Source organism: Lissotriton helveticus, chromosome 9 (assembly GCF_964261635.1).
Source record: "Lissotriton helveticus chromosome 9, aLisHel1.1, whole genome shotgun sequence".
Classification (NCBI taxonomy): domain Eukaryota; kingdom Metazoa; phylum Chordata; class Amphibia; order Caudata; family Salamandridae; genus Lissotriton; species Lissotriton helveticus.
Window position 1 is genome coordinate 590941629 of NC_136070.1, and position 9488 is coordinate 590951116.

Consider the following 9488-nt stretch of genomic DNA (forward strand, 5'->3'; position numbering starts at 1 on the left):
AGAACTTTGCAGAAGACGCCCTCTGATGGAAGTCCCTACCTCTGATGATCCGAGGTTGAGAGGCAAAGTTCAAAATGATTACACTACCACGATTTCTGTATGCCCTACAGAATGAATATTTTCCCTACCCCGCCAGACATTTCAGAGAATTAATGCCGAACTGCGCGCCCTTCTATGGCTAGGGAAGAAACCTAGAATAGCCCTAACTACACTCCAATGAAATCAATACAATGGGGGGATCTACCTGCCGGATATAGAGGCCTATTACTGGGTGGAGCATCTTGCACCAATAAATGAATGGCTACATGCACCGGCAGCCCACCCAACCTATAGGCTAGAGAGGGCCACCATGACACACCACACCAGTTTTCACTATTTATACGGGGGAACTGGGAGGCGACGGCTGCTACCGGCCACACAGATTACCGTAGATGTATGGGACAGGGCGACGAAGATGATGGGATGGACACACAAACCGACCAAGCAGACACCGATCTGGACCTGTACGTGGCTAAAAGAGCTGCACAAACTTACCGGCTATGGTGGGTGGGACACCATAAGGATTTCAACGCTCGGAGACCTAGTGGTAAAAGGAGAGCTTAAGACGTATGACTCCCTAAGGGCGGAATATGGGCTGACCCCAGCGCATTTCTTCAAATATGCGCGTTTGCGTCATGCCTGGAAGGCTGAGGTAGCGTTAACATCTCCACTACCGGAGTATGCCGCCCTGGAGGGTCGACTATTTCAAGAACAGGTCCCCAATAAACTGGTATCCTTGACTTATAAAACGCTGAACAATAATGCACCGGACGGGTTAGGGAAACCGAGGACAATCTGGGAGCGGGACGTGGGCGACATGGACATCGTAGACTGGGAGGCGGACCTGATGCACCACAGGGAGGTAGCGATCAAAACTCGACTGCGTCTCATCCAATAGAAAATACTGCACAGGGTCTATTATGACAGGGTTAGAATGGACCGCATAGGCAGGGCTAGTGACCATTTTTGCTTGAGATGCGGACTCCCCCAGGGTACATTTTTCCAAACCCTGTGGGAGCTCTGCATCATAACCAATTATTGGACACGTATCTTGGGTGAGCTGAGTAACATTTTGGAGGTGACGTTACCGATGGACCCTAAGTTTGTGTTACTGGGAATAACTATGGAGATAGATCTGACTCGCCCGCACCTGATCTTTGCCTTGCTGGCGCTAGTAGTGGGAAAGAGAGATTTAGCACGAGCATGGGGAGCACAATTACCTCCAAAGGTGGGAGATTGGCGGAGGGGAATGGACATGTACATTGTGGCAGAAAGAGTGACATATAAAGCTAGGGTCTGCCCCCAAAAGTTTCATAAGGTTTGGGGGAAATGGAGGAAGTACCATGGATTTGATGTGGGTTTGGGGATTGATTGAAAAGCTTCTAGGCACATAGGCTAGGATGTTGCCTGTGGTCCACGGCTTGTGGTGCATAACACTGGGACCTAAGGGACCCCCTTGAAGGATGCCACATGTAGGGACTTGGTGTTTTATGGGCTAGGAATCGACAATGTTGAATTGCTGTATGCAATATCACTGAAATGGATGAGGGGCAGAGGGGCGGGGAGGTGCTTGATGGGGTGGAAAATTAACTGTGATGTGCCAATTATGAGTAAGTTGATTCAGAATGCCAATAAAAAAAGTAATAAAAAAAAAAAAATGAACACCACGTTCTGCCCCCCTTTCACTTGCCTGTACTCCCTGCATCTACCGAAGTAGAGGACACTACTTCTCACACATCGCAGCAGAGACCTTGAATAGCCTCTCGACATACCTCCGGCCAATCACCTCACTTTCAGAATTTTAAATGGCTCTCAAGACCTGGCTGTTCGAATAAGCCTGTGGGGCCTGCAGGCCCATGAATACTCTATCAGGTGATTAGCCATGCTTTATAAATCCTGATTGATTGTTCGATTGACCATTTCCCTGACCAGCCTTGGTCTGCTCAACTTCTCTACCCTGAGGGCCTAGTGTTAAAAGGGTATACTTGTTGCTCATTTTTTGGTTCATCTGTAAGCTTGGCCACATGACGCCATTGGTAAAAGGCTCTCATTGTTATAAATTAAGATCAGTAACAATTTTCTGTCTTGGGCCGCCTAAAAATGATACAACTTGTCTTAAAGGCTACCTAAGAGACATCCCATTTTGCCCTGTAAGTTATCGTCAGTGGATTAATCGGGGTAGGAGTAACAAGTAAAGTGGGCCTGCTGCAGTCTCAGTTCATGTACTACATATTGTCTCAGCTGTCAGTAAACTTGTATAATCTTTTGTAGAATGTTTTTGCCGACCACTAATTACTGTTGGTCTCTTGGTAGGTGAGAGGTGTATTCTACTATTGCTGGGCATTGCTGACAGGTAACATTAATGGACTCGCCCACCCTGGCTCCATGACATGTGGTAACCCTCCTTGGTATCACTTAATATGCTCTGAATATGTTAAGAGAAGCTCTTTGCATTGGTAATGATGATTTTGGGCAGGTATAATAGCAAGTATTTTTTTTTCATCATGTGTTATCATCGGCTTCAGCTACAGCTACCCATTAATAATAGATTTAACGAGTGAACATGTCCCTGGAATGAATGTGACTTCTTCTTCTGTCAGTAGGAACTCTATTCCCTGCCAAGTAGGCTGTAACCACAGGATGCACTTTCTGGGGAATATTTACTTCATCAGCCACGATTTAGAAACATTGAGGTTTCTTTTGTATCTGTTACACTTAAGGGTGACAAATGCAAAAACAACAGTTGATGGAGAGAATGCAGAACAATGTCATACATTCATCCCAGTACAGAGATCTGGGCCTAAATCCATCGTTGTTTTGCTCACCATGCCATTCCAGTTCAGACATGGCCATATGCAAATCAGTCTTGACCCTGTGCCCCATGGGAACAGTCCAGCCCAAACTGCCAAGCCAGGTCCTCTCTGGACTGGAAACAAGCATCCTAGGACCAGTTTCGGACTTTCTGCCACTAGAATCAAGCTATCCTCCTTAGGCCTTAAAGACTTGTACCCAAAAAGGCAGTTGGTAAGGGACTTTAGTGAGGCACTATCCCCAATAATATGAGTTTTCATACCTTAAGTAAAGATGAAGTAACACGGTGGATCGCAAGGAAAGAAATCCGTTCTAGAGAGTGCTGAATTAAGCCTGCCATAAAAAGCACCAAACCCTCATCCTGCTCATTTGATTCCATCCCTCCCACTTTTACAAAACAACAAGCAAATTCTCTCTCCCAAAGGACATTTTGAGACAGAGAGCAACAGGGGGCTGTTTACTAATTAACTTGTCTCAGACCAATGCCAGAGAAGCCATATGACCCTCAGTTACATCTCTGCCTTCTTCTTAGAATGAGTCAAGAGTAGAAAAAGTCATTTGAGGTCAATTTTTAAAACAATTGTCCCAAGAAAGATGTATGTGCCCATTACCCTGCTCAAGGATACTGCATAATAATTCAAAGATTGAGATTATTTGTGTCCCTTGAAACACCCCTAATTGTGATGAGGGTTGAAAATAGTTGAAGACCATTAATAAATATAATCAACATTGATTGTTTTTATGGTAATTTGTGTAAATGAGATTTCCTAGGTTCTTCATGGCTTTTTAATTGCTGGCATAAGCGTTTACATAAACAAGGGACAAATTAGTAGGCCTGGGCGGAGTTCACGAAGTCATAAAAAAACTCCACTGTGCTCCGCTGAGCTCCGCATGCGGCGGAGTGAGTTAAGTCACGCTACAGATGTTTCGTACTGGGATTATTACAGCACACATGGTACCACCTGCAGCACAAGAGGGTACAGCTTCCTTCTGCCCCTTGAGCTGATGTTCTACTTGAGTGGCAGCTTTCTCAAGGCAAGTGGCAGGCTTCTCAATGTGAGCGGTAATCACTTGCTGTGACCGCCCGTGTTGAGAAATCTCCCCGGGAGATAGTCTAGCAGTGGATTTTCCTAGCTTGCTCTTGCCAAATTAGAGTGGCAACCAATCCGAGAGGAAAATCTCAGTTCCATGCTACTACACAGAGTTTTTTCGAAACTCTGCACTCTGTGCGGAGAGCAGAGTGGGGAAAACTCTGCAAACTCCGCGAGTGGAGCAGTTTACCCCCCAGGCTAATGAAAGGAATTCTTTATTTCATATTGCTTCCCCTGCACAGGACTGACCCAAGTGAATTAATAGACAAAGATCAGTGGGTCTCTGTGTTTCAAACTTTTGAATGTGATGGAAGAAACATGTTTAATCAAAATCTTAAATTCTGCATAGAAAAACCTTGCTGAGAGTGATTTTTCATCAGTGACGAATGGTGATGTAATGGGCCCCACACCTACTTAGTTTTGAAACTCGATCTTGAAGTATTACTGTGTAGCCAAGAATATATGAGAGTTCTCATTAAAGGCAAGAGTGATTTATTTAAAAAAAAGATATTTACTGCAAAGGGCCCTAAAAATAGATTACATACACAAAATGTACAATGTTTATATTCAGTGGGTCTGGGAAACAACATTCGCAATACAAATATTTTAAAGAGTCCGATCCACATTACAAATAGTAGGCATTTTAAAATTCATCATGGCTGTACAATAACTATTTACAACTGCTTAATATTGCTCAGGTTGTGATGAACCAACGTGTCAAGACTGATATCAGTTAATTATTTGATGTAGGAGCCCGAGACCGGAGGAAGCAAAACTTCGTTGTCGTTCAAGGTGATCCTCAACCGTACTCCTGAGATAGGGTCATCATCCTTCACCAAATCACAAAAGTCGAATCTTCGTGTTTCTCTATGGCTGGTGAAGCTTTACTGTTCAATGATTTCTAATGGTTCTCTGCATGTCCTCTGGTGGGATATGGTGCTTCAGCTCTGAGTGCTTATCAGTCAGGGAGATGGTGAGGGATCCTCAATAAATGCTATCGGTGATATCAGCCACAGTGGTCCGAATCAAAGGCCAAAGAGATGGCACTTAGGCCGGTACCTGGAAGTCAAAAGGTACATGGTCAGATAGGTCAAGTAGGCAATTGTCCATCCTTACAGTGCAGCAAGCAATTGAGGCACCATGAGCTCTTAAGATATATTTTGGCTTGTTTCCAACTTTGGCTTGCAAAGAATTTGAATACATTTAACCAAGGTGAAGGGGATTGAGCACTGAAAAGATTGTTCCTCTTCAAATATGACAAGAGGTAAGTTAGTTCATGAAAATGTGCTGCCTTCGAATATTGTACTCCCGCAGCTGCTTCTTGCTCTATTCAGTGTTACACCCTCTACTAAACAGGAGCTACTCTTCAGAATTGAAGACTCTGTGAAGTCCCTAAACAGGCAGTAGGTGTTTTGTAATCAGATGGATTATTTTTAACAATGTGATCCCGACCTGATAAATGCCAGTCTTAGACTCAAGGGGGCAGATACTCATAGCCCCCTCTTGCATCTGAACTAGATTTTCAGAATTATTATGCTCTTCTTTTGAAATCACAAAGCATCCATACTGGGATTACAGCCAAGCTCTTGGTGGCTGTATTTTCAGATGATACATCTATGAATTCATAAAAACAAAAAGGGCCTGATTCACAAAAGTAAAGGTCCACTGTCTTTCTCTTCTAATAGGTTTTGCACCCAATCTTTCCCAACATAGACGTATTTCTTTGATGACAGCTGCTTTGGACAACCCTACCCCTGAATCACTCCTTCTCCAGCACCAATGGGATGTGATCCCTCAGTCTCTCCCTGTCCATTGTTGGTTACATATTTCTCTACATATTTCTCTAGACTTGAAAACCTATGTATTTCGTTCCTTTTGAACACACCCAATTGTAATGTAATTTAAAACATTAATCAAAGGCCTTCTGTCAGAAGTGCTTCTGGAATTATGAGACTATGAAGGGCCAATTGTACTCTTGAATGTCTGGTACAAGAATATTGTGGCACACTAATGCCATGGACAAAATATCGAGGGACAAAATATTGAATGGTAAATGCAAAGAGGGGCAGATATATTTACCATTCTTAACTCCACATAAATGAAGACATATGTATATATATTTTTGGTACACATATGTGGAATTAGGTACAGAAAATCTGTTCATATTTACCTTTTAATATTTTGGCTCGCTTTTTTGTCAGTTATATTAGTGTCCGACAATATCAATGTTTAGGAGGCACATTTGGAAGGCTATATTATGGGACACAGTGAAAATTATGCAGCATAATTGATTACATTCTGTGAGAATACTATTCTGCTATTTTATCACACATTAATGCTGTTCTCCCAAAAAGCTTTGCCTCTCGTATCCCAGTATAGCACGTAGGTGAGGTAATCTGGTGAGTAGTTAATGTTTGCCGTGGCGCAGCACCATGTGTTATTTTTGATTATTCTAAACTATCAATACATTTATTTGTGGAAATCAGTAATCTATGTAGCATAGAGTGGATTATTTGGTAAGTACAGCAAACCCAAAATTGTATGGAAGAAGCGTCTGGCTACCCTCATGGGTGACAAGCAGCACTGTACAAATCCACCTTGCATTTACATTATATTCCAGTGACCCCATCGATTAGTGATGGTTTGTTGTGTGATCCTTTCAATCTGACAGTACTCACACTCTCACTGACATTGACAGAAAAAACAAAAGCATCAAAATCTTACCTCACCCTAATTAGAAAGTATGTAGTCGCACAACTTGATAGTGTTTTTCATACTTTTGATCATGTCCTCGAGCTGGTAGATAGAGAGAATGGAAACGAGAAGGCTATTTAGATGTGACAACATGCATAACAGATGACTTTTTATTCTAAAAAATGGTAAACTGTGGGCATTGCCAGTAACTAGTTTATCCCAGGGAATAGGAGATTGTGTTGCTCATTGCCAATGCAGCTGAATCCTTTGCCTGGTTTAGAAGTGAGGATAGAAAAAGCTAAATTGGCTCCTACGGTGAAAGGGAATTTTCGATCCCATAGTTCCTTGCTCGTCCACAAATACGATCAACTCCTGTGTACTTTGTTCTCTTCTCTCACAGAAGAGGTTAGTCTTGTAGTCAGAAGGGTGATTGTTTTAATGAATTCCTGTTTCCAACAAGAGATTGCTTCCACCTCTATCCATTTACACTGTGCACTAAAACCAGCGTTGAAGTTACGAAATCGGTTCTAGCTCTCTCAGGGTACCACTGGATGAAAGACTGAGTGAGTTACTACACCATTCACTCCTTGGTAATATTGTAATGAATTCCTTTTGTCTCTGAGAATGGAGTACAGTTTCCATGGGCAGTTATTCCTCTGGTATCTTGTGTATACTTTATTTTGTGTAGATAGAATGGAAGCGACAAAGTTTCGGAGAGAGGGCACATGAACTTGCTGGTATAGAACTTTAAAGAAGACTCACATATTTCTCAGCTGCAATGGTGGGCATGTCGAAGGCATCCCTGTGTTCCGGTGGTGTTACTTCTTCAAGCAGAATGGATGGATCCTGAAAATATAATTAAAATATCAGCATTACCAAGACCGTTGTCAACACATCTAGACTCTCATGAGTCTCACAGAGACAGAAGTCACAAAAGGCTGCACACCTCAAGAAACTAAAAAACAAAGAAAAACATTTGTACAAGAGATAGCATACAATGTTCGATTCCTATTGGGCATTTCACGGCCTTAGTGCCTTGTGTTCATCCCCTTTAAAAGCAGAACTATTACTTTTGCGAGTAATGGATAAAAAATGCAGAAACAGTGAATAATGGTAAGCTGACAGTGTACAAGTGTGCTGCTACCAGAAGTGGTTACTCTGCTCTTGACCCAAGAAATTGTGTATGTCTCTTTCTAAACAATACAGTATCTACGTTATCTGATGAATACCATCCTGGCTCCCAAAGTTCTCACCTACTATTGACAAATCACTCACCTCGACTACATTGTAAAGAGCATCAAAAAAGAAATTACTGGGAGGAGTTGCCAAGTAGTGTAAGATGGAGGCTATATTTTAACGCGAGCTCCGTGCCAGTTCCGAGAATCCTGCTGAATCCGACCCTTAGGCTACCTTTTTCAGCCGTAAGTACTGGTGCGGTGGCCCATATACTAACCACCTTTGGTCCACCGGAGCCCATCCAGGGAGTCCGGGACGAGAGACAATTTTGGCGATCGACAGCCTGGGTGTACGTACGACCTGACCTGCCTGCTGTTGACAAACATCACCTGAAGCTGTGAAATCACAATGGTGAACCTCCCTGTGCATTGACTCCTGGGTCGTGCAAGGGAGAGAAGACAGCCAAGTAGCCGGGGTGTGGCACGAAGCCACTTTCACTTCCAAGAGGTGGCTGTAAACAGCAGAACAGTTACCTTAGAGTGGAGGAGCCGGACTGGGCGCCACACGTGGCTAGGGCTGCAACTGCAGACTGGGCGAGCCGACTATGGAGCAACCTTTTCTCTGATGCAAACATCCATGTTGTGGCCCCTACTCTTGTACCCTTTGTCCTACCCAACCCCATGCAGGTAGCCAGGGATAAGAGAAATACATTAGGCAAACAACGACATGTCGGAAGACTGGACTGCTGCCAACGTACCCATCCTGGAGCTGCAATCCCACAGCGGCGATCCATCTTTACCTCCGTATTGACTCTTGGGGCACAAAGGAAACAGCCACATGGGAGGGGAGTGGTAGGGACAGCTTTTCATGTTTAGGCAGCCACATCGGATTGTCACAGCCAAATTGGTGGGCCAGAGTAGAGGAGATTGGATAGGTAGCATGAGCATCCAGGACTAAGATTAGAGCCCAGGTGAGCCGGGACCCACACAAGATGTCTCACCCCAAAGGTAGGAGACTCGGTCATGGCTTCAACCTCAGGAGGTGATCCCCCTCTGGGAGCCCAGAAGTCCTGGGAGACTGCTACAGCCAATGGGGGGGGGGGGGCAGTGACAGTCACACAAGCCCAGCCTTACTCCACGCCTGATCACCGTGGCGTCTCAGGAGGACATCTGGAGAGAGGAGGGGAGAGAGAGTGCCCCAGCACTGGGCCAGTAAGATATGGCCTCACAGAAACAAGCGAGGGCAGACGTCCCTTGCATTGTGTGTAAGGAGGACCCTCCCAGCTGGTAGACCTACCAGATGGCGTTGGGGACCAGCATCCAGAGAAATTCCTCACATAATAGTTGAGAACCAGGGTCCCGGATTGTGAGCTATCCCCATACTTCGTTCTGGAAAGGGCACACAGAGCGCTGGCCCCATGCCCTCTGCCGGTGACACAGCCTAGAGCCATTATCATTAGGGTACTGAACTTTTTAGGCAGAGACTCTATCCCACGGCAGGCACGCCAACATCCAGACGTCCTTTGCACCGACTCCAAGTGTATGCTTTTCCCCAATTACACAGTTAAGCGCAGCTCCTTCGTAAATGTTTCTTAGAGGTTAAGTGGAAAGTCAGGGCTATGTACATTGAATGTGCTGACGTGCCCTGCCAAACTAAAAGTTATGTATCAGTAGGGAA